The sequence below is a fragment of the Agelaius tricolor genome, unplaced genomic scaffold (assembly GCF_023055355.1).
Source record: "Agelaius tricolor isolate 1412-34295 unplaced genomic scaffold, bAgeTri1.0.p SCAF_4, whole genome shotgun sequence".
NCBI lineage: Eukaryota > Metazoa > Chordata > Aves > Passeriformes > Icteridae > Agelaius > Agelaius tricolor.
The window spans coordinates 10,671,946-10,698,850 of record NW_027269264.1 but is presented as its reverse complement, the minus strand read 5'-3'; the positions used below and the strand labels follow the sequence as shown (position 1 = coordinate 10,698,850).

The 26,905-nt window shown below is 39.1% G+C and overlaps 1 long non-coding RNA gene across 1 annotated transcript; it reads left to right on the top strand.

Moving 5' to 3' along the window:
• The first annotated feature begins 1,646 nt into the window (after window positions 1-1,646).
• LOC139589471 (uncharacterized) lies at window positions 1,647-24,521 on the top strand. The gene is made up of 4 exons (XR_011679023.1): window positions 1,647-1,755; window positions 17,442-17,491; window positions 23,554-23,695; window positions 24,335-24,521. It is a non-coding gene; the product is annotated as an uncharacterized lncRNA (long non-coding RNA).
• The last annotated feature ends 2,384 nt before the right edge of the window (window positions 24,522-26,905 follow it).

The window sequence follows — 26,905 nt, the reverse complement described above, 5'->3', positions numbered from 1 at the left end:
CTCCTTTTGGGGGTCTCCCAGCATCTCTGGGAAGAAGCTTGCTAGTGTCAATTAAAAGTGACATTCACTGCCTGATTTATTCTATTTCCTTGTGAAAGGATTTGGAATACAGTGTGTTAAAAGCTGAAAGAAATCTGGACAAACACAGAGGAAAGTTGGAACTAAGAGGATTATGAAATTCACTTACTTTCTGAAATGAAATTGGCAGATTGGTATGTTTTTTGACATAATTGCAACACCAAACTTACAAATCACACTCATAACAGACTTCTGAGGCTTTCAGATGTTCCACATTCTAACAGTCCAAGCTATCATCCTCTGTATGCCTTTGGAAAGTGCAGTCATTGCAATGGAGAGTCGCATTGGCACAGTCTTGAGCAATGCCCCCTTGTAGGATTTATCTATTACAGTCCTGATCTGGAAAGATGGGGTTAACCTTCTGGAAGACAGAGTGTCCACACAATACATGGATTACAAAAGGAGTACTTCATACCACTCACTTCATCCACTAGTGGCCCTTTTCACCCCCTTTTTGAGCTGAAGAATACTCGAAGAGCTGTTGTAGGTCTGAGTCATGATATGAGCTCCATTGTTGACTTCTTTCTTGACCCTGGGCTTGTCAGAGATCACAGTCAAATTGTGGGATGTATGCCTGTCCACAATAACTTCCTGGCCATGAACATGAATCAGTTGGAATGAAACTGATCCTTTTCCACTAATTTGAGCCTAAAAGGCCTTCTGGCTTCCACGTGCTCACAGCAAGCACTTGACTAGTTAGTACCACAGAATAGCAGCAGCATGTTTGGGCATTGAAGGCCTGAACTGTTTGCTCTCCCCACAGCTCAGAAAAGGACAATAGCAGTATCACACCTTAGAAATGTGTTGCTGTGTTGATGGGGAAAAAGTCAGTCAATTTCACTTTCATAGATGTGTAAGAATGCCATATACAACCCACATAATAATTTACCTCCTATGCCCCATTTCATGTATTGACTGCTACCAGGAGTCAATTGGTGTTAATTTACCTAGAGGAGAATACCCTTCCTAAACATGCTGTGGTTTAAGCTATCACCAAATGAAGGGATTTGAATAGCAAAGAAGCCAAACCTGTTGATGAAAAGACTACTGCAAGTAGCTTGAGACAGTTGGGCAACATGATGGTAAATTACATTCATTGTTACTGGCTGCAAGGGAATACAAATCAGATGGAACAAATTAATCTCCTTATATACATCAATGGCTTCTGAATTAGTTGTCACCTCCCAGGGAAAAAAAACTAAGCTATGGTTTGCATTGTGGGAAGTTCAATGAAGATATCTGCTCAATTTTCAGCATCAGTCAGAAATTAATAAGCTGTTCAACACCTTTAAACAGAGGCTAGGGAACAGCACAGCAGCAATGTTCTGCACTACATATTTTCTGCTTTGCGTACATGTATATTTTAGACTCCTCTCATTGCCCTCTTAAAAACAGAAAAAGTAAAACTCCTGAAAAGACATCAAGGAGACATGCCTGGACAAGCACAAAACTGGGCAAAATTGTTAATTGCTATTCAAGGAATAGTTGTGCAGGGGCCATTTTTTCCAAAAAGTCAAGGAAGGAGCTGCATATCTTCAGACTGTAGTCAGCTTTGGATTGTTGTGATTTGCCTTGTGACAATCAGACTCATGGCTGAAGTAAACACCCCTGCCCAACTCTACATTTTCAGTTATGAGAAACATACTTGGTTTAAGCTATAATATCAGAAAGAAAAAAGTGAGTAAAATTCCTTTTCTTTTAATTTTTTTTTATTTAATGAAAGCCTTTACTGTTACCTTTTTCTAAAAAGATTCTTAAAATTGTTTCCTGTTATCTGTTTGAATCTCTTAGTTTTATTGTTATTTTATGGTAAAGAGTGCTGACCAGCGGTTAGATGAGGTGCATTCCTTGTTAAAAAATAAGTGCATATTTTGTTGTAGGATAATGTTTCACTCCCCCTTAAGCAGTGTTCTTTGGTTCTCTCTAGTGGGAGACATTTTGACAATTTTGTATTTCTATTTTCTTAATAAACAAAAAATTCTTATGTTTCTATGAACTGCGACTTAATTACAGTCTCTCTGGGAAACTGATGGGCTTTCATACAGGATGTTTTCTTCCTGCTCTTGATGTTCTTTCAAAAAATCTTGTTTTTTGGCTGTCAACCAAAATACATGAATGAATTGGGTTTTTTTCAGCTTTATTTTATTTAAACCCAGAGAACATAAGGTATCAGAGAAGAAATTATGAGATCCTAAAGATTAAAGGTTGAAGTATTCCCACAATGTATTAAAGATTACAAGATGATGACAGTCCAGTGGCAGTCTAAGAAGAGGGAAAGTTAATGGACTGTGAGATTAAATTATGCATCTAGAGAGTGCTCAGCTTATTACTGATAGGTATTGCTTTCAGAAATAATTGTTCATTTTTAAAGGTGTTTCTCTGCTTTGTACTGAACTGATCAGACCCCTGGAAGTGGTCATTTAAGGGCTTCAGCATATGAGTTACTTTTTTGCATATAGAAGATTAGTGATGTAATAGGATAGTTGGTTTTTATAGATTTTTAGTGAACAGTAATTGGGTAGAATGGCAGCTTTGCTATCAGACATATTTTGACGTTATGTTAAATAAGAATTGAATTTTGTGACTGATATCAAGAAGGCTCAATGCTCTCAAATCCATGGGGCTTCAGGATGCTCATTCAACGCTCTTTAGGGAGAAGCTTTCAGTGCTTTTCATAAAAACATAGAGTTGTGGAAAGTAATCTCTGAAGGTCCACAGTATAGCCTTCTGCTCCAAGTGGGATTTCTGTCAGCATGTCTGTGTCTTTGCCTTGTCAAGCTGCTTTCTACTATCATTTTTCTTTGGAAGGATTGGACAAAATCAATAGGACTCATTCAAAAAGAGGGGACTATGTCTGCAATTTAACTCCTCTTTTGCTTGTTTTGGATATATAGATTAATTTTCTAGGCAGGCATATTGATTTGTTCAGTTAATTCCTTTTAGGTACAAATCATGTTGCTTGAGCTTTTTGTTCTCACATTAGGCTCTATTACCTTTTAGCAGGGGTTTTTGTTCATGAATAATGCAGAAATTGAGCACCTAGTACAGGCAGCATCTGGATTATTATCCTTACATATCTGTGTTTTGTAGAAAACGCAGAAATAAGAAATACAAAAGCCCTGCCCCTTATAAAGATCTGTAGTGATGCTGACTCATACTTAGCATGCAGAAAGACCTGCAATAAATGCACCTTTTCCATTCAATAAATTTTAAGCTTCTCTTGAATAGGTGACAAAGATTTACCTCTGTGCTTTGAATTGCTCTGAGAATGGGATGAGGCCATGCAAATTACTGTGGTACTTGGTGATTATGGGGAAATCTCAAGGAGTGTTCTCCTGAGGTGGTCTTGTTGGACATGGTTTGTCTGTTTCAAAGGAGACTGCATTCCAGCACCTTGCAGGTCCCCTGACGTTTAAGGATGTGCTGGAAGTCCGGGCCACCTGTATGCCCTTGCTGCAGAGATGCTGGTGGCGCAAACCTGCAGCAGATGCTGTGGTACAGGGACCATGCAGGTGCATTCTCTGTTGGTGCATCCACCTTCACTGCTTGCCACTTGCTTGGGGCAGATGGGGCAGGTGCTTCCTCCTCTCCGATTTAGTGTGTCACTCTGTCCCTGCATAAAAGCACCATCCCTCTTATTTTCTCCTCTTTGTCGTCTTCCTTGACTTTTGGTGTAGATACATCCAGGTAATAATCTTTCCAGCATTGCTGCTGTGTTAGCAGCATGAGACAGAGGGAAGAGGCAGATACAGAGCTGCAATCCTGCCTCTTCTTCCCTGCTCCTGGGAAGATGCATCTGGGCAGTGATACAGGGGCCTGATCATCTTCCCCTTTTAGATTTTCCTTCCCTGGATTTCACAATAGACCTCTAATGAAAGTGCTTATACAGCCCATCTAGCCAATCTGATGTATTTTTCACTCCCACCTCCTCAATTGCAATGTTTCTTAATGATCCTCCAAAGGCCTCTGCAGTGATAGCGTCATTTACTGGGACACCACCATGGCCTTTTTAATGTACAAAACCAGGTGATTGACATGAGGGGGAAACCAGCAAAGCAGGTAATACACCAGCTCTTCTGAACCCTCTGCAGCCCTGCCTGAGGAAAATAATCCCTCAGCTGTGTCAGGCACTGTGGAGACAGATAAAGTCTGCATGGGTGAGCCTCTAAAGGGACTCCCTCCAGAAAGACAGATGAGGAATGTCTAGGGGTGGGAGTAAAGTGTGGCAGCTGTATTTACTCTAGTTTGCTCTCAGTATTAGTTTTATGACTTGAAATTACAGGGCAATACTGCTGTGAGGAGGAGACGTCTGAAAAGCTAAGCGAGGCTCTTTTCAAAAACAGCTAACAGCAGGGGATGTTCATTGCTCTGTGCCTCTGTGTTTTCACTGAAGATAAATTAGATATTCTGAAACTCTCAGACTAGGGGACACAGTTGCATTTTTAATAATTTTACACAAATATACGCACATACACACATATATATGTATATATATATATATATAAACATGCATTTAAAGCTTTGCTTCTGCTCTCAAGATCATTCCCACTTCAGAGTGACAGTGATGTGCAAAGGCATGTGAAGGCTCGAGGGCAAAATTCTCTGCAATTAAGATGTGCTAACATTGCTGTCATCTCTCCTTTTCTCCAGCTTCCCCATTACATTTTTATAACTTTTCTGCTTCAGAAGTCAACCGTGGTTGTACCTCCTGGCGGAGAAAGGCACTGGGTAGATCTGACAAGTTCTGCTCTCAGGGAGGAGGAGACTGGAGGGCATCTCACTGCAATGAGATCCCTCCCCTGCCCAGGAAGCCCCTGCTGGTACATCATTACTGTACTTTGTTGTGTTGGTATATCCTTCCCATACTCTCTGGAGTGGCTGCGCCCCAATTCCCTATGGAAGAGACCGTGCCAGCCTTGTCTGTGTGTGCCTCCTCTGCAATCTGCAGTCTGGCCCAGGGCACTTTGCTGTGTTTTACTGCCTGGCAAAATTTGCCCTGATAAGGTACTGAGATTGCAGTTTCATGGATTCAGCTAATTGGAAGAGGACAACATTGCATCCACTGCAACTGATAACAGCTTGATATTGACTTCTTTTTGGGAAGACTGAGAATGAAATGTCTAAAATGCAGAAAAGATGACCAGAGACAAACTTCTTAGTAGGTTTCAAAATTACCTTGTTTTAAACCATGTCTTTCAGAACTTAAAATGGGGGAGGTCCTTGAAACATTTAAGAGGACATTTTGTCATTTTGCCCAACGTGGTAGAATACCTTCTTTCCTAGCATTTTTGAATTCATATTTGTGGAAAAGATAATTTCCTAAATAAATCTTCTGTCTGCATTTTTTCAGATGTGGTATAGGAAGGTTAGCCCAAATATAAACTGGTATAAATAATTTAAATATTTCTTTAGCAGCCTTTCAAAAATCCTATTGAGAACTCTGCAGATTCAGCTACTACAGTCACAAGCTCAGGAAATGTTAACATTAAAACTATGACGGAGCTGGTATTGACTTCAGTGGAAAAGGTCTGGATGAATACAGTTTTAGTCAGCCAGCTCTTTTTTGAGGTTTACTATATGACATTATTTTCCACCAAGCAAAGCCTCTAGAGGTTTCTGAAAACCTATCTTCACTGGTTTCCATTTTGTCATCATTCTTATTTTACAGGCAGAGAGTTGAGACAGACCAGACAGGTGAACTAGAACTATCTGGTAGACAGTGGCAGGTTTGGGACTTATCTCTCCCATGTTGCCCCTCATACTTTGGTCCAGAATTCCATTAGGATGGCTGATGAAATCATGGCCCATTTACCAAATCTTGGCCTCTTCTTGGTTGGACAGAGTTGTTCCTTGGAAAATACCATGGATGACAAAATCTTAGTAAGTGAACAGAGGAGAAGCAGTTCCAAGAAACATAAGCAAAAGAAAATCAAGAATGTAAGTAATTGTGAACTGGTTATTGGTGAAGGATGAGCTTGAGGCAAAAGCAAAGGAGAATTCTTTGTCCTGCTCATTAATTTATGAAAGGTGAGTCGTTGTTACACAAAGAAGTTCAGTGAATTTGGGTAGGTTTTTTTGGTGTGTGTTGAAGTGTTTGCTTTTAATTTCTTGCACAACCAGGCACAGTCTCAGCATGAGCCACTTCATCATAGTAAATTGTAAACTTGCCTCCCTGGGACTTTGTGCAGGGCTGGGTACAATGGTGTGCCTAAGGGAAGCATGAAACAGGGCAGCTTGCAACTTTACATGGATTCCCCTTCTTAAGAGAAGCAATTTCATTGTGGACTGAAGAATGTCAAGAGAAAAATGAATACAAACAACAAACCCCATGCCAAAATGAAGCACTTGCTAAAGTCAGGGCTCTCTGCAATGATCCTGATATTCTTCCAACTTCTTTTATATCACTGAATCTTTACTGATTTCAATGTCATTAATTCTGATTTATAGCACCAGTGTAGGCACAGGGAATGGCATTATCGGTTTGCAATATCAGGCTGCTCCCTGAATTTGCACCCATAATTATGTTTTTAGAAGCAAGTTAAAGTTTCCTATTATATCCACAGCAAGATCCATTTAAGAGATAGCAGTTGCACATAAAGAAAATTTATACCGCTGAGGAGTGAATCAGCTTGGAAAAAAGATAGAGAAGATCTGTATCTCTTTACATCCTCACAACTCACAGAGACAATTTTCAGGTTCCAACAATGCTAAGAGCTTGATTTTTCTTTCTCCCTTCACATAAGAAAATCCCTCACTTTTGTTCTGTATCCCAATTCTGAAACATGGTGTCCTGGAGCGTGATATTCTACGTGCCTTGCAGAATACTGTGGACCTAATCTTATCAGATAAAATCCCCATGAGCTCCAGTGGAATTCAGGATTAGAGTAGAAGCAGGTGGAACAGAAGGAAGTGTGAGCTGGTGTGTGTGTATGTGTGTGTGTATTAGCCATCACACAGGATTTTTATGTGATAGCTGATGCTGGTAGAGGGGCAGGTAAACAGGGTACCCCAACTTTCCTTACGTCACCTGATAAATCTGCTTTGGAAAGGGTTCACAGAGAATCTGAAAATATGCTGACTTCCCCAAATTTCAAACCACAATGTTACTGTTGGGATAAAAAAAGCTTTTACTGCTATTTTGATGATTTCCTTGAGATTTCTTTTTGCTGGAAACAAGCTCAAACACCTTTCTCCCATTTCAGCTGTTATCATTCTTCTTTCCTAAAATTGCCCATCACTTGCACCTTTTTTCGTCCAGCAAAATGTGAATGCTTAAAAGTTTTGGGCCGTTTAGTCTTTAATGATATTCTAGTTTGGAAATATTTTTATGAAACAGCCAGTGTAATTTCTATCTTTTTCATGTAGGAAAAACTCTTTTCAGCTCATTTGGTCTGGAAAAGAGAGGAATTTGTAATGTATGTCACAGATAGCTTTGTGCTAAGACCATATGTGTTTGAGCAATAATCTCAAAAATTCAGCTCAAGTTCTTTCTAAAGACAGAGAAACAGTTTGTAGATGAGGCAGTCTCTCCCAAAGATTACTGGTGCTGAAATATCATTACATGATCCCTATAGCCTCATAGGCTGACATTTTCCAGAGGAGAATTTATTTTAAGGTTTTCTGTCTGGTAGTGCTTTAACATGCAGTTGTCTGACTTACGACTTCAGGATTACTTTTATTTTATATGAATCTGTAAAAATTAAGAGGTCCTAAGTAGAGCAGTCTGGCAAAGGAATGCTCTCACTTCTAGGAAAATTCAGCTGACCTGTGTTCTCCTGATCCCTGTTCACCTACCAGGAATGACAGTCCCTGCTGTGGTGACAGGGGCTGTCTGAACAGCAAGGCCCATCTCTGTGCCTCTCTGCCCTCCTCAGGGCCTGCAAGCTTTGGAAACCTCTGTGTGCACAGCCTGAATGTATCCCACTGTCCCACCAGTGGCTGGAGCTGTCAGGGGGTCAGCTGCTGGGTACAAGCCTCCCTGGCTCCTGCAGATGCCAGCTGGGTTTCAGTGCTGCTCTGTGGATTTGGCCTATGGTTCAGTAGTTGCATCACAGGATCAGCAGGAAGACACAAGCTCTTTCACTGTCCTTAATATTCAAAAGAAACCTGATGATTAGCCAATCCTTTTTTTGATGTTCACTTGTGGGACACATATCAGCTCACAACAGGGACCTTCTTCATGTGCTTTTATCCCTTGGCTGATGCTCCAGGGATTCTGATCTGAATCTGTCTACATATAAAAGCAGGAAGGGAAGAGAGAGAGTGAATCCCTAGCTCCCATCACAGATGGCTGGTAATTAGTGTACTGGTTCCATCTCCTTAAAAACATAGCAAAGACAGTTATCTAGTGACAGTGTGATTGACTTCAAGCTGTTTTGCATCATAGTAATCCTCTTTGAAAAACACAGAAAGAATTTCTACCTCTGAATTAAAAAAAACAACACTTGAAAGTTTATTTTTACTTATTTATACTGGGTCAAATATTACATGCCCTTCAAATTTATTACATGGGAAATTTTGTCTGAGTGGGATCTGCAGACTTATGGAAATGGAGATATATTAGTAATAACAGTCTAATCTTTTAGACACAAATATCATAACAGACCTTAAAAGTAAATATATGTTAAATTAAAAGCCATAGATGGCTGAACTATGACCCAGTTTAAGATTCTGGTTTAACACTCTCATCTTAACACATGCTCTGCTCTCAGTCAGGAATCACATTCTACTGTGGTGTCTCCTCGTTTGGTTGATTCAATCCCGTGGCTCCAGATGTGCATGGTCCATCCCACCACAACCCTCACGGATACAGCAGTGCTACTCACAGGCAATGCAAGGTGTGCAATCTTCTAATGGATAAACTGTTACCCATTCTCAAGTATCTACCTTGACCTTCAATACTTCCCAGACAAAAAAAATCCCCAAGCAGTCTATGGTTTACAAAGTTTTGTGGATAGCACCAAGTTATCCAGTGAGGCAGGACATAGGGCCCCATTCCATGGAGTCCTGTTTTCCTTTGCAGTGCCAGTCTTGATCACATCCTTCAGCCTACACTCTTCCTGTCATCATCTCTCCCCACGTTAAAAATGATGTCTTTTATTTATTTTTCTGCCTCACTTTGTTAATTACATTTCTGCTAAAGGGAAATGGGGACCTTCTATCACCAATAGCTTTGATGAAGGATGAGGCCAAGGCCAGATCCTTTTACCACTTCTTAAGCCAGCATCTGACTGTTGGGAATTATCCTTTTCCTCGCTGCAGCTCAGTTGAAGAAGTTAAACAAAAGAAGTTAAACAACTACTTGGATGAAAATGCTGTTAAACTGGTCTTCAGTACGGTCAAGAGTTATCTAGATGTTACTGTAGTTCTAAGTAAAATCTAAAATTTGCTGTGAAAGCTTAATTTTAGTTAAATATCTGTGGGACAGATTCTGACTTCGCATCTATTAAGAGATCAGCTAATGCCAACTGAGATTAAAAACTGTCAGCCTGGTCTCCCTCAGTGAAGATAAGATGAAAAATAACCAGACTATGCTGCTTCTGGGACCTGTGCATAAATCCTGCAACCTCAGCAATGAGGCATAGACTGGTGCTGTATGTTGTGTAGACAGCACAAAACACAGTCTAATCATGCCAGAAGCAGCCCTGGATTTGACCTCACTTGGTAAAGATCATCTGTGTGCCTTTGGGCATGTGTGTGTCTCTGGGTTTAATGCATTACCTGAACAATCCAAAAAGGCTTGTACTGAGGATTGAGTAATATGCTTTGATCCTGTTGTTGTGCTTTAAACTCAGATGGAAAACTAAGCACCATGCAGTATTTTGCTCAGCACTCCATTATCACTTCCACCCCACAGTGAATGGGGAGGAGAATCAAAAGTGAAACTTGTAGTTTGAGATAAGAACAGTTTAATATTTAAAATCAATTTAAAATATTTAAAATCAAAGTAAAATACAATAAAAATGGTAAATAATAGATGATGTAATAATAATAATAATATTGGGAAAGGAAAAGATCCAAACAAGTGATGGACAAGATAATTTCTCTTCCTGCTCTGACTAATGCCAGATCCTATTCCCAAATCCAGAATGGCCACCCTCTGGGTAACTCCCTCAATTTATATAGTGGACATGATGTCCCATGGTGTGAAATATCCCTTCAATCAGTTTAGGTCATCTGTCCCAGCTATGCTCCTTTCTGATTTTGTTTGAGATAGGGAAAAAAGAAGTCCTTGATTTAGGATTAACATGGCCCAGCAAAACCCAAAATATCAGTGTTATCAACACCAATCTCATTCTGAATCCAAAACACAGCAATGGAACAGTTACTGAGGGGAAATTAATGCTACCCTGACTGAAACCAGGACACCTGTACATGTGTTGAGTAGGACTGAGATGTGATCAGATTTTCTCAATGAAAGAGCTATTGCCATAACAATTTTCTGCAGTGTCTTCTTTTTTTCAGCTCTTTATAATTTGTGACAAGTGCAATTGATGTCAGTTAAAAACCTTCTTTTTATTGACTTAATATTGTCCTAAAGTGCCTCTAATTCATTGTGGTCCAATTTTTAAAGCCTTCCATGAATGTGAAGTTTTAGTAACTAAGGAGTACTGTCATCATCATCAGATTTTGGAATTGAAAATCTCTGCAGTTATAGATGGAAGCCAGTGAGTGACTCCCCAGTCTCTACATGTTATGACATTTGCTTCCAGGCACTTATAATACATCAGACCAAGGTACAGGCTTTTGCTTCTCTGGAGTTAGAAAGGAATGGCTCTCAAAAAGGAAAAAACAGTCTCTTGGTACACCTATGTAACAGTTTACTGGCAGTCTCAAAATCTTTTAATCTTGTTCATTTATGTGTTTAAAATCATGCTATTATTAATTTAGTTGGCTAATGTTTCTGCCCATTATTTTTGGTAAATTACCATATGGGGAAAATACATATATGGGAGAAAAACTCCTTGCCAAGTTGAGCTGAATTCACTGGATGCTACCAAAACATGAACCAAACAATTAAAGCAGTGCTTGGAAAAGATTTTGGGAGACAGATTTCTGGAGTGCCCATACTTTTGGAAATGCAATGAGGCAGTGGACTGAACAGAGAATGTTACTGAAGAAGGTGCTTTCTCAGTGTGGGCGTATATGGTTGTTTCTCTCCCAGAACAATCAGCGTTTAGCAAACTGCCTCCAGCTGGGGAAATATCTGTGTAGCTCCAATGTGGCCCTCTTCTGGAAGTCTGAATGGGCTGCTTCAGATCACAGTCAAAGAATGCAGCAAACACTGAGCTTGTTGTATATAAGAAGACTTTTTCCTGTCTTTGATTTTTTTGTTTTGATTTAGGCACGTGACAAACAAGTGTCAGACTGAAAATTTTTGATTTCTTTTATTTATTTTTTAAGCTGGTCATTTTGGATGGTTCTTGCAAATAGATGCAGGGAAATAACAATTTGCATACTCATTTTGAGCAAGGATGTTTAGCAGACGGCATGCAAGTGAGATTTGTTCAGTCAGAGCAGTTTGAGAACAAAGGGAGGGTTCACTGTCAGGCATTAAATATCCCAGCTGCTTGCCTTTGAAATCACATAAGGCACCTTCTAAGCATTTTTGTCATTATCAACTTACACTCATTGCATTGGACAGGAACCGAAGAGATTGAAGTAAATCATACTGTTGGAGTAAAAATAAGGAGCTGTCACGTGATCCATTTCCAGCTCCCAGTTTATGGACCTGTCTGTTCCCGAGGACGTAATATATGTTTTGTGATGCAGCATCCTGAAGCTCCGCTTCTCTCAGTGGAAAAAGGATCATTTTCTCCTGGGCAGATAATTTCAAGCGGGTATAAGTGCTTTTTACTGTGCAGCTTTTCCACTCAGGTATAACTTAAGCCCATTGGTTTAATGCAGCTCTTGGAAGACAACTGGCTCATCTTCTGCCAGACCTGAGTCTCTGCAGAATGAGCCCTCCATCAGCTGCAGCAGGTGGAATTGGCATGACGAGCTGTTTTTGAGGTGACAGTGCAGATTTTTGTCTTGTAGTGCCTGATAGGAAGGCTGCAAAGCCTCCCATTTCCTTGCCATGTCCCTCAAGGCTCCTGCAGGCCCTGTGCCACCGGCAAATAAAGCCTGAAACTGCAGTGCAGCTCTGCAGTCAGACCTTTTAGAGGTATTGGCCCACCATTAAGGACTCTGCAGTGTATTTGAATCTTTCCTCTGGAATGAAGGAAATGAAAAGAAAGGAAATGAAAGGCAATGAAAGGTAATGAAAGGAAAGAGTCACCTTTAGCTGACTTGAAAGCAGTAGATGAAAACTGGCTCAGTTTTTCAAAAACTGTAACTGTGACATTCTGCATGGAAAGTTCCACTCGCAAAGATGAATGTTTCATTAATTTTTAAGGATGTGAATCTGTACTGGAACATTAACTAGAGCTTTTGCTGTCTAGCCAATGCACTAATACCATGCAACAGTCATATTATTTTACTCTGTTAAAATAGTCATCAAAAACTTAGCTAAACTTAAAATGGTGAAACATCAAAGTGCAGTTTTATTCATATGAGTGATTACTTAGAAGAAATTGCTAGTTTTCTTGCTGAAAAATGACTGTGAACTCTTCCTCAAAAAACCCTTGAATAATGTAAATCTCAATCTAAGATGCTGCCTAAAAGAGATAGAGTAAATTATATTATTCATAAACAGTGCTCTGTCTCTGGAAATTAATTATCTCTAAACCTCATTTTTCTCTATTACTACTCAGTACTCTGTTAGCAGACAAACAACACCTGGTGGCTACTTCTGACCACTGTAATGATGCAGTGGTTTCCTCTCTTTCTCTGAAACAAGTTTCTAAAATAATGCTGGAAATAACAGGAGGAAAGAGACCTGATTGTCTTTTCCCTTACTTGAGGTGTTGTGTAGTCATCCATATAGGCTAAAAAATGCATTAAACTGTCTGACCTTAGGGAAGTGATTATATAAGGCAGGAAGCAGCCAAAAATAGTATTTGTAAAGTTGGCTGGGAGCTTGTTATCTTTGAAAGCTTGCTGAGCGTATCTGGTTTCACTAACAACAATTTTCCTAAATTTTTCCTGTGGTTTTCAGTTTTTCAGTTAGTGTGTATCGTCTCCTGGCCCAGTTTTTGCCAGAGAAAGGCAAAGGAACTTGGCAAACCAAGAATGCAGAGTACTGTTGATATATCCAGGAGAAAACACCACTGAAGAATTTTGGGGAAGGATTCCTACCTTATACTTGGGAAAATTTTCTATTAAAACAAAGCTTGTGTTACTTTAATTTTGGTATTCAGCTCCTTTCTAGAGTCTTAAAAAGGAAGAACCATACATGATTTCCATAAGGACACTTGGAGTAGGATGGAAGTAGCACATTCCTAAAAGGTATATTTTATCAGCTGAACGCCAGTGCAAAAAGCATTTTGGGTTTATGTTATACCCTTGCATCTTGGGTGCTGCAGAGACCAACTTAAGTATTAACTCATTCTGTTATGCATAATGATCCCAAGAACATTAAGGCAAGCATTAAAAAAATCCAACAAACGAACAATAAAGCAGCCCAAACCAACACAGAACTGATGCCTTTCATCTCCAGGTTTGTGGAATCCAGGTGTGATATACTGCACACTGTAATCCAAGCATGAAAGTTAGAAATGTTTCTGGGAAAGACCAGAGGATGATGTGGTTTTTGTGTGCCAAGGTACAGTATCTAAGTGTCATGCAAAACTAATTCAAGAATGTTTTTTAAATCAGGAAATATCACAAAAGAGACACCATCTAATCTGCCATCAGAGGGAATTTTTTTCAACCAATCTACAGCATCCTCAGCACTGCATAAAATATCTTCTGTTCCCTTAGTACATTCTATTTTTTAATTGTGACATTATTTGTTAGCCTCTTTTGTACTTATTGGCAGGTAGAAATCAAAATTGATTAGACTTTCAGAAAGCTAGATTTTTTTATTCTGTTTATCCTTCCAAATACAAGAATGCAGCCCGTGCAGAAGGAAAGAGTACAGCTGCACTGCAGGAAGATATGAAATGCACTTATGAAAGGTATAATGCTACTTCATCCAAACCTACTCATATTTTCCTGCCTTCCGATTACTTTCTGCATTTTAAATATATGTTATCCCTTTTCCAGAAGAACATTCTGGTGGTATTCTGAAATCCTCTCTTATTGAAATAGAAACCTTGGAAGAAATCTTTGTTGTTGAAACATATTTTCTGGTTGGCTTATGATGTTATAAAATTTTCTGACCTCTAGTATGAGCATTGCAAATTCTCCAAAATACATTCTGTCACTGAAAAGTTGCTAAGCAACTAATCCTGTCTGATCTATTGTAGTTCAAATAAATGAAATAGACATATAGAAGAGAGTTTATAAACCTAATGGGTTGTAAAAACAAACAAACATAAACCCATAAACAAATAGATGTATGATGTATTTAAAAGCAAAATAAATAACTGAAGGAAAACAAAAAAAAAAAAAAAAAAAACCTGCCAAAATCCCCCAGCTCATAAGAAGTATTTGAAGACATTTTAAGCAAAAGCAGAAAAGGGTCAGCATTGTCACTTCATAGGTCCAGATTAGCCGTCACTTCTGTCTGCTCTTTGGCATCCTTAATAGTTGTTTAATGTCCTTTTTGCTGGGTATTTTTCCTTGCATGATATAAAAAAGTGTTCCTTAGATAATTAAAAACAAGCTGTTATTTGTCTTTCAGATGAGCTGTCATGATTTTTTTTTTTTTAATTTAGCTCTAGAGTCAGGGGGAAGATTTTCTGTGCTTCCATAATTTGCTTCCCATTGTCCTCTTGTTGCAATCTGGCCTCTAGATCTGGGCAGTTAAATCCAGAAGAAGGAGGAGATGCAGCTCCTAGCTGAAATGTAGAGGAGGTGCCATTGACCTGGGGGAGCCCTCCAGACACCCATCATGTTTGCAGCCAAATAGCTTTTCCTGTTTGGGGCAAACTACACACATTTTTCATCAGCTTGGGTGATCATGAGGGTTTCTTTTTCTATCTTGCTTTGCCTCCTGCAGGTTCATAGGGTTGGATGGATAAAACTTTAGCTTTTATTTTGGGGCCAGGGCCATACTTTTCTGCCCTAATTACCTGTGCCTGTGATTTTGAGTCTCAAACTTCTGTAATTTATAGTAATCACTGTAAGGTTATCCCTATCACTATAACCCCTTAGATGCTTTCACCTCTACAAGCCATTGTGGATTCTTCCTTTCCATGACCAGGACTTCAGTGCAAGATAATTGTCATAAAATTTATTGCATATTCTTAAGGAAAAGGAAGCTTTTCATTATACTGAATTTTCTTTTGGTTTGATTTCAGGTCTTTCAGGCTCTCACACTCACAAGTGCCAAGATGTCTGTGGTCTGGTTGTGGTACTTGGTTGAAGCACAAGATTAGGGGGTTCTGTCTGCATCTTTTGGCTACTGCTTGGCTGGTAACAACAAAGGTGTTTTGGACACATGTTTTACATCCAATAGGAAACATCAGCTATAATGTTCTAATGCTTTGTCTCAGTTCATGCTTTCTTCACTTTTCTTAAATCCTGTGTCAGGTTGCTGTCTGTTGACTTTTCTCCCTCATTTTATATATATGAGACATGTCTATAGCCCTGTCCTGTTGGTCCTACAGGCAAAAAAGAGGTATAAGGGATACATAACAGCCTTTTAGCAATTCTGCTAGTGTGAGGATGGCAGGTCTTCTGCTGATGGACTGTCTGGCCTGTGGGCTTATCTGCCATAAACAGGATTCATACCAACTCTAATTCTACAAACTGTTGCATATTTCTGCACTGATTTATGATCAGAGGCATAGCTCTTTACTTACAGACTGTAGGTCTGGGAGGTGTCTTTGAAGTGAAATGCTGGTAATATGAAATCAGAAAATAAACCTCGTAGCTGTACAGTGAAGTTGTGTATTTATTTATATGCTGCAAAAACTACATTGGAGGTCTTAAAGTCATTATAGAAAGACAGAAGAAAACTTAAAAGTGAAAATAATAATTTTAAGAAAAGTTACTGGAACACAAAAAATCCCAGTAGCCTTCTTTCACCATACCCAGTAAGATGTTGGTCTTTTTCAGACCTGACTAAAAGCTAGGACTTTTCCAATGACTTGTTTGGGCCAAGCCTCTGTTTTATTTCAGTGTAAAAACTACTTGATCTAAGGTAATATGTAAGTCAGGGCAATACATAAGTCAGAATTAAATAGCCACCTCAAATCACATTCTTTTCTCATTATGATTCACTTGAGAAACAACTTCTTTTCCAGCCTTGTTAAGTTGTTTGACAGAGAAATCAGTCACTCCTCAGAAAAAAAGGAATGGAAATGAGTTATTTCTATTTTCTCCTGGTGTTTATGCAAGTTTCCCCTTAAGCACTTACCAGAATGAAAGCTTTTCATCTAACACTTTAATTCTGTACACCTTTTCCCTGGGACCAAGAAAATAAAATAATAGCGGCACTTGATGAAAGGGAAAAAGTAATCACTGGAGAGGAAACACTCCAGGAGCAGATAACTCTCACAACTTATTGAATACAGTCAGCATAATTATTAGACCATTTTAATGACTATCATTGCATGTAGACTCTAATAATGGAAATTCCAGGTGTTCATCTGGAAAGAGTTTCTCTCACAGTGCAGGGAGAAGGAATAGGGATTTGCAAAGTGTGTTTTTTAAACAAGTTTTCTCTCAGCATGCCAAATTTTATCATTTTAAGGAGATCTTGGGAGTGAAGAGCTGGGCTGAAACTCAGATATGTATGAAATTCTTATGCTTTGCAGATACTATGTCTTTCAGTATCTTAAAGAAACTTTTTAGTCTGCCAGGTATTTCACTTACCAAACATGTGTCTCACTGATTTCTCCTCTAGCGCTGATCATTCTGGGCTATTCAGTTTGCCACTACTTTGGGAAAGTACATGGCACCTTTCATTTTCCTTGCAGAAATCCTCATCCCTCTGATGCCTTCAGATTTGATCTCACAAAATGTTGTTCAAAGACCAGTGAGGAAAGGGTCCCCATTTGTGCAGCATCTGTGTGAGGCTCCGCAGGGAGCTGAAACACATGCTGGGGTTAGTATGGGGGGTCCTTACAGCCTCTCTCATGTTATGCCTGCAAACTGTGTCACCACACTTCTTGCCAGCAGTGCTCATGAGGATTGTTCTTCCTGTGATGGGGAGATCATAGCCTGCTTGAAAAGTAATCTCTTGAAGCCAAATGAGTTGAAGATGTATGCCAACATACTTTTGCTTTTTTCTCCCCTTGTCTAGCTATTGCTTCCTCTCCTTTCATAATATCCACTGCACCGGTGTTCATTATTTTCTTGATGCCTTTCAGATCCATTTGTTCACCTTCATCCAGAAGAAGGAACGTAGCCTGCCCCTACAGTAAGCAAACACATTATGCTTTCTGCCTTCTTTTAAGCTTCTGCTTTACTCAAATCTGTAGCCTAGTAGGCTTTCATTTCCTGAAGCCTTGCAAATGACAGCAAATGACAAACCAGCAGAACTTGTTTGAAGAAAATTTACCAATGCAAGCAAAGTTTTGCGGAGTCCTAATTCATGGTCCAGTGGCAGGCAGAACATGACTGACAGACTTTTGCTCAGTAGTACTGCTGGTCCAGAACAAATGAGCAATTATGTTTCTTGACTAATGAGCAATTATGACTCTTGACTAAGAGTCCTGCCTTTGGTTTCTCACCACTAGCCAGCAATTGTGCTTAACACTCAACTTTTGCTTGAAAGCTGTATATTAGAAATTACCTAGAGACTGGGTGAAAACCATCTGCTTTCTTTTGTTGCATGCACTGTATGTGGACTGTTACTGTGTGATGTCTTTTGGTTTACAAAAGCTGAATTTAGTCTTCAGGAAGAGCATGTTTTGAAATTTAATTTTTCATGTCAGGGTAAAACTTCTCTTAGGAATTGTTGATCTGTCTTCTGGTGCAAATAATTCAGAGTAGTCTTGTCTTGGCAGTAGAGTATACTTTCACAAAACCCAATGTGATTTTTTTCCTAGTGCAAAGCCCCATTCCTGCTGCTTTCTACTAAGAGGACAGGTGTTGTGAGACAGTGGAGCAGCAGACTTCAGCTAAGCCTGCTGCTGCATTTTTAAAATCAGCCCTTGTCTAAACCAATTAATTCCCACAGTCGGTGTCTATGTCTGCCCACAGTGCTCAATACTCTGCTATGGGCAGTAATAGAATTTGTTTTATAACCTGAAGGTCTACATGAAAAAGACGGTACGTAGCCCACTAAAAGTATCATGTTGGGGATAATCAGAAGCTTCTCAAGAGCTCTGCCTTGAATATGGGATATGGATATTTTCTAAGTGAGGCTGACATCCATGCCTTGCATTTTTCTGAGGATAAAACAAATCAATCCATCCATCCATCCATCCATCCATCCACCAGAACTCAACTTCTGGCCACCTTCACCATTTGGTATTTAACCATAAGATGCAGGAACCCTCTTGGTATAACCTTCTTCTTGTCCAGTTTGTATGCTTAAAGCTACCATTCAATATCCTGGTGGGCCAATCTGACCATTCCTTCCAAAGGTGGTCCTGGTTCCAGAACTGATTTAATAAGTACATAGCTAAATCCCTTGTAAGCAGGCATTTAAAGCTGTTCATGCAGAAGAAGTAATGCAGTGCAGCCTTTTGTACACGATTAAGCTATTTAAGACATTTTGTGTTTGGTTTATAAAATAGGTAGTGATGGATTATGTTTGTGCTTGAGTGGTCTCATAGGAGTGTAGCCAGCTGGGCTATAGGGACTAAGAAAGGCAGAGATATGAGTGATCTCTCTTGACTGAGCTCAAGATGCTACTGAAAGGGCTCTCACTGCAGAGATAGTTCTCACCATCCAGAAAACAAGCTACTACCTTATTTGGAAGATTTGATTTCCTGAGCGAACATTTTCTCTTGCCAAGATCTCAGTAAATTTGTTTTCCTCTGCAACTGGCTGTATGTGATGGTTTGTGCAGCAGCCCTTAGGTCTGAGTCTTCATTTTTTTTCACCTTAAGCTGATACTGATCACTTCAGACATCATGCCTCTCCTGACACAACAATGTGACAGCAGACATAAAACTGACATTGTTCATGAAAAAATTACAAGGACCCTGTTCTCGAGGACTGGCTTCTCTGTCTGCCCCCTGCCCAGCCTTTTAAAGTGATAATTTCTGTAGATTTTGTGTTGGAGGAGGAAAAGCCAATAGCTTTCTCAATGAATGGAAGTAATTTAATAAGAAATGAGGAGGAGTGGAAGAAATTGGGTTAAATTCTGTAGCCATTCTGCTGTTACAGTTAGACACTCTCTCTTGGGCCTCAGTATTTACAAGGACCCCTGCTGTTGGTACAAACAGCCAGAAAACAGGACCCTCACCCATCCACAGTCTCTCCAAACCAGCGTCCTCATCTCCAGAGGGTCTGAGCCCTCCCAGCTGAGGTGGGTACCAGCTTTTGTCAGCTGAGAACGGGAACCATGGTGACATTGAGCTGGCTGAAGAACAGCCCGTGCAAAGTCTGGTCGTGCAGCAATGACTGTGACAGGTGGTATCTGGGGATGCACTGGTGTCAGCTCTCTCAGTACCAGCTCTGAAAGTTTCTAAAAAAGTTTCTCTGTTCCTGCCTGGAGATGGGGGTTGACCTGGGATCAAGTGAAATATCAGCAGTCTTGCCTTGTGCATGGCATATTCAAATGGTGCATTTCACTTCTGAAAACATTTCTTGGTGCTTCCAAAATAGTTGGAAGAGGGAGACAAAGGAGCACAGAGCTTTAAAAAGAGAGCCAAATATCTTTCATACCTGCTAATGTGTCTTAACCTAAACTGTATCCCAGAAACAGACAATTTAAACTTTTTACACAGTGTAGCCAGTTGCTTGCCAGGTTGCTAATATTTTATTTAAAAATACAGCCCTGCACATGAGACACAGTGGTTCTGCGAGCATCCTGGTACAGGCAGAAGTCTCCATTTATTTGCAAAATTCACACAAGCAGCTCCACAGACCAACAGGAACATTTACAAAATTTCTTAGCCAATCTGGCCTCTGAGTTTGGGTGAGGTGTTTAATCACCCTGGTGTCATTATGAAGTGTTTTCAGATTATCTGTGAGGTAGCTGAAGAGCTTCATGAATATGTCCTGAGAGTAAAGTACTTTTATGTCTAATCAATGACAAGCAGTAGCTTTATTTTAAATAGTGGCTTTCTGTTGATTTAAAAAATGAATTCACTTCACCCTTGGTGATAAAAGAACATGATTAGGGGGTTCCAAGGCCAAACACTTAAACAGTACAGTGTCAGAATTATGTCTCCAATCTCATTTCAGCTGCCACTTTATATCTTCTGATACTGTAATTACATGCACACTTGTTTTTCTTCAAAGTGACCCATGACCAGTTGGTGCTTGGTTACATGAGCAGTTATTTAACATTTATTTTATCTTCTTTATTGTACACACTTCAAACTCTACTGTGAAGACAGAATAATTAATTTCTTCACAGGCTTTTTAAAGGTGTCTGTCAATGTGTCATTCTTTTTAGGTGCTTTAAACATAAAACTTCATATGTTTCTGTGAATTAAAAGGAGTATTTGAATCTGTTTCACTGATGGGAGAATGATTTTAACAGCAACTAGAAAAACACTTATAGTACAATTTTTGTTGCTACAAAGTGGTTCACTGTCATATGCCACAGGAAGATGTCAAAGACCTGTTCTCATTGCCTTCAGCTGCAGCCCTGAGAGCTCTGCTGTTCTACATTCCCCCATACTCAGTGGCACTTGAAAAAATGTGTCATACACTTAGAGATTTGTAAAGTATTGAGGCAACTTGTCTTGTGTTGCACAGGAACTCTGAAGTAGATACCAGAGCTGAAATGCAACTCTTTAGGGCAGTGTTGAAGAGTGTAAATGAAGCAACCTCCCTGTTACACCTACAATCATGCATCTCATTTCACAGAACTCCTCTATCAGCCAAACAGCTCAGCATGCTAAGGGACCCAACTGAATCTTTGCAGCTGATCTTATTACAACTCTGATTTCTGTACACCCAGTTCTTCAATCTCAATTACTGTTCCTGTATTCCTCTATTTTGGCCCTTCCCCAAATTGTCCAAATATTCTCCAAATTGTGTCCTGAAAGAAAAAAACCCTAACCAATTAAAGTAAAAAAATATGACTTTACTGTGACCAAATTCCTTAAAAGAAGTGGACTCCTCCTACATTAGTTTGGTAATGGTAAAACAGCCTAGATCATACCCACTTGTAAATGATAACAATTTTATTTCATATTATATATTAGCATTACAGCAATTATATGGACATCTGTTGAGTTAAAATGAATTATTTTATATAGCTTTGTAGTTCATCTTTCTTAACTAAACTCGAGGTCTTAGTGTTATTATTCCTGGAACAATTTAATCTCTCAAGATCACAGGTTGAATATTTGTTGTGATGTGATGTATATTTTTATGAGAATACCTGTTTTCTCCCACTGCTTTTATCCTTTTCCTTTCTTTTTTGAGAACACTAATTTGACCATCTAGACATATTGTTGTCAGGAATGTTAATACTAATAATGACAACAACAGTAATTGGCAGCAACCATTGGGAAAATTGATGCCACAGGTAAGTCAACGACTTCCTTGAGCAGCTTACTCCAATTCTTAGTATACCTTTCAATGAAGAAGTTTTTCCTATATTCAGTATAAACCTCATGCCTACATTCTTTCACTCTTTGTTTCAGTGCCTCTTTCTAGCTTATGTTTTAGTCTAGTTCCACTGAACTAGGTGGACTTTTGTTCTGGGCTTTTAAGGCAAATCTTGCATCATAGGTTTATAAGCTTATTCTAAAATATTTGCTATCTAGGTAAAAAACTTATGCTTCTCTTTTATTTTCATCTGGTGCAAACAGAGATGCTGTTTAAATATTAATTCCTCTTTCTGCTGGTTAGACATTACTAGCTTCTATCTAAATCTGGTGAACAGCTTCCCTTTCCATGATTCAGTCTTCAGCTAACAATGCCATATGGTTATCCACCTAATGGTAAACTCTAGCAGCTAAAAAAGTATTTCTCTTCCTTGACAAAAGAGTTAATGCATGTGTCTAATTACATTTCATAATGTATTTTCATGAGGCTTCTCCCATGCAGAAAGAAAATACTTGTCATGGCTGATAGATTAGGTGTGTTCCCTGGTTAGCTATTAAAGTTGCTTATTCTGCTTCATCTGCACTATTTTTGGGATGTGAGTTCCAACAAAAATGTATGTTGTTCTTGGATATCCCATTAAATAAAATGCATGAAAAGAGCAGCAAAAGATGTATGTACATCTGGTCAGAAATATTGCCATGTAAAAATACCAAAAATTGTCTGGATAGAGTAATAATTCTTCACAAAGTCAGGAACAAAAGTAATATTAGCAATTTTGAAAGTAACAGTAATAGTAAAAGATTGTAATTCTAGTAATCCTTGTGATAGCAGTAGTAACTTGCAGTGTCCCAGGCACGGTTTTGTGTAAAACAGCAGACAGACATACCAGAGACTTAGTTTTGATTCTTTCCTGTCTTAGGGGATATGTGGATCTGCAGCTTAGAAGATCCACAGATTGTTGATTGTTGATTGTAGATCCATGTTGGAATGCGGCTAACAAAGATTTTGCCATTGTCTTAAGCAGAGGCAGAGATTCCCTCTTGATCTTTTTAGTAAAAATTTTCCATTGCCTGTATCTGCTGTACAAGGCTGAGACCTTATATCAAAAATGGGATAGGAGCTCAGATCCCTTTAAAATCTTGAAAATGTGCCCAGGTTCTTAGGTTATTTATGCCTGTTTACTTAGGCTGTAGATTATTTAGGGTAAAATAAAATAAAGTAATAATTGTTAATTCAGAGGGTTGTGTCAGGTATTTGTTCAGGAGACTCGTGTGAATGCACATTTTTCTTCTATTACTTACTGGGATTTTTGTCTGTAGGTTGTAGCTATCTGTGAGACTGCTGTGATTAGAGCTAAGCTCTGTGTTCTTAGAAGCATTCAAAGCAGCTACTTCCCTGCAGCATCAAAGCACTGGGAATCAACATACTAGCAACTAATGTCTTGAGGAGTTGCACAGTTTCTAATATCTTCAGTGTGCTTTTTTCATAGGGCCCCAGACACTAAGACAGTTGGATATAATTTCATCCTTGCCTTGCTTCAACATAAGCTAATTAGGAAGCTCATTATTTATTTGGCACAAATTTAGCACAACAAATCAATTTAACAGGGCACAAGAGAGAAAGTAATTTAAAATGAAAGTCAGAATCAAGATGAAATAGCAAGATGGAATATTTTAATTTCTAATAATGCACTAACATCCTAATGGCTCTGTGGGTCTCAGTGGTGTTTCTGACACGGATAGGTCAGCACCAACGTCCCACAGAAAGGCAGGGTTCACTGATCAGTATTTTCTCTTCTAGATGGCACCAGCTCCCCTCCAGTCATTCCCATCCAATGTCACTATGCCACTACTCCAAACAAGATGAATAATCTGAAAGAGGGAAAGTATCTGACTTGAATAGAATCAAATAGCTGGAATCTATAATTAATGAAAATATTTTGGTAAGTTATGCAACTATAGAAATTTCAGTGGTCCCTATTCAAATTGTGTTGGAAACAGATTTGTTGGGCTGATGTGGAACTCTGGTAACGTACACACTGTCCCTAGGATTAGTTTTTCCGTGATCATGAACATTTTGTTTTAAAATTAGAAAGTTTGTGATGAGTTTTTTTTAAAAATTTATTGATTTTTTTATTGCTTTACTTTACTTAACCTTAAAAATTAGTTACCAAGATTATGTAGAGCAAAATGCTCAGCTAGTGTAAGTATCTTTGAAGTCAATATAATTATATTCATTATCACTGGGGGCAATTGGGCTCCATCTATGTTAGAAATTTCACATAACTTGTGTCTACCATGGATCTAACTGTTCTTGCATGGTTTATGAGATTTAGGTACAGTGCATTTTCCAACCAGTGTGGAACCTGGAATGTTTCCCTGTCTGTTCAAAGCATGTAGGAGTTGTGAACATTTACAGTTCTCAGCATGATCCTTCTCACTTTCCCAACAGATGTGATTCATTAGAAAAGAGACAATGAGACTTGTTTGACAGATGTTGCACATGAGGGACAGAAGAAATACTTAGTCTGTGCTGAAATCCTGCACAATTACGTGTATTTTCCTGGTATCTCTCTGAACAGGTGAAGATTTTTGTGCTTTCTGGAGATAAATTTGCCTGATGATTTTTTACTCCTACTTACCTCATCAAGTCCTAACACTAAACCCTGGGCCAGACCCAGAGCTGGTGCAAAAACAGAACAGAGGATCTACACAGACTTACACCATGGGGAGAGGACTGGGGAGACATGAAACAGTGGAAGGGATCATCAGAAATACTTACAGCTCAGTGCTGTGGTGTGAAGGTGGTTTTTGCACCATTCATCCAGAGATGGAGACACATCCACTCCTGCCGATTTCATGTGCCAAAGCCAGTGAGGAACAATGCAAGGACTTGCTTGCCTCTCTTGCTAGAAAACTCTGATCTCAGAGTTTGAGGTTCCCAATTTCTAAAGCTCTCTCAAAATGTGACGTCTGTTATCCAAATATTGTATCTGTGATGAATAAAATTAAATTGATACAAATTCTTTGGCATTCACAATAGTTTATATTTCACAAGTAGCAGATATGTTCACAGAAATGTTCTGAGAAGACATATTCTCATTCAAATATGGGAAACTCTTGCTATGATTCAGTAAAAATATACAAATACAGAGTGCAGAACGAGTTTCAGCTGAGATCTTGAGTGTTCAGGTACCTGTGGTGCAGGATTTTAAGAAGATGCTTTTCTCTATTTTGTTTAGGAGGGTGGAGGGTAAGAAAGGTCTTCAAGCAATCTTTGCAAATATAGTAACCCATTCCTGGCCAGATTTTCTCCACAGTTTAACCAGATTTTTGACTGATTTGGTTATAGATTTTTCCATAGTATAAGGAAGCAGAAAGGCATGGTGTACTTACTACCTTCCTTTTCTTGAAAGACAAAAGAGAGGAATTTTTCTGCAAGTCATCTGAATTTGGGTGATGATTTCTAAGAAACAATTTTACAGGTTTCTTCTTCCTTTTTTTTTTTCTTTTTTTTTTTCTTTTTATTTATACTTAGTTGCTCCAGATCGGAAAGAAACGACCTCAAGATAGGCAAGGAAAAGATCCATAAAAGAGAAAAATGCAACTATTTTACCCCATTGCTCTTTCCTCTGACAATATCTGTATTTTGTGATAGTACACATACATTCCTCGCTAGAGAGTACTTACACTGATTTATAAAAAGGTACATTAAGGGCAAAAGACATTTTCAGATACAATAGTAAGCTGCAAACGACACAGCAATTTCACCACCATCTCTCCATTAGCTTTCATGTTTGTGCATTTAAAGAGAAAAGGAGGGTCTGGAGACTGCTGTTGCAGGCAGTTAAGAGGCTTGTAATTCCTGACTGTTGCTGATCTGTCCACAAAACTGAAAGACTGTAATTGGTATTGGGGAGCCAAGGAAGGATCTGCTTCTACAGCAGAGGTGGGAAATGGTCACAGTCCCAGGTGAGGGGTTTTTGGTAAAGATAAGAATAACAGTCCAACCTCATAAAAGCCTGTAGATGGAAGTCTTAAGTAAGCTGCAGATCTTTGCCTCTGTGTATGTGCATGTTTTTCTGTAGCACTGAAAGGAAAGGGATTGCTTTCCACACTAAACCATCTTGTTATCTCTGCTCTGTGAGATCACCTCCTGTAGCACCTTATAAAGTGGTTTGTTTAACAATATGAATTATTTTGAACAAAAGAAGGTTCTTCCTACATCAGAGCAAATGAACAGCCATGACACAGACTTGTCCAAACTTGGAAAAATGAAGGGAGGAGCTATATCTGTACCAAGCTATACATCTAAAACAATTTCACCATCTTTAACATAACCTCTTAAGAAGGTATAAACCTTATTCTGGTCAGAAACAGAGAGTATTTTCAGGTTTTTGCACTGGTCTTCAGCAAGATGATGTTTGGTGAACACTTGATCACTTTTAACCCTGATGCTGCTTCAGCAGGCATTGTTCCTATTCATTGAAATGCCTAATTTTGAATTAAAAGTTTCAAACTATGCAGTTTTTTGGATCAGAGATGCACATTTTGAGGGAGAGAGGGGGGGAGGGAAGGAGGGCAGGAAGTGGCAGAAGGAACTGGTGAAAGGAAGGGGTGGAAGGAGGGAAGCAAGGAGGGAGGGAGGAAGGAAGGAAGGAAGGAAGGAAGGAAGGAAGGAAGGAAGGAAGGAAGGAAGGAAGGAAGGAAGGAAGGAAGGGAGGAAAGTTTCAGATTTCAAGAACAAGGAAACTGCCAGCAGAGTAATAGCCACACCCAGGACATTGTAGGGATGCCACATCAATAGTATGTAAAAGAAGTCTCATTCTGCATTATTTGATTCCTAAGATTGCTAGCTTGGTGTTTTCTCAGCCCAAGGATATCTTTTCCAATAGTCTTGAGTCACTTTGAGTGGTCCAGGACCCATGTGCTGATAGCAGGAGTAGATTCAGGCCCAGACTCAGCACTTCTGGTAATATAATCTACTTTTTTGCCCGACTATTGTGGTAATGCACTGAATCCTACCTATAACCTTACATGTTTCTTTCTGAGATATATTTAGGTACAGTGACATGGTAGTCAAAATTTCAGTGCAGATGCACAGACTGATACATGCAGATATATGCATGAAATTTGTCTGAGAAGGTCCAAAT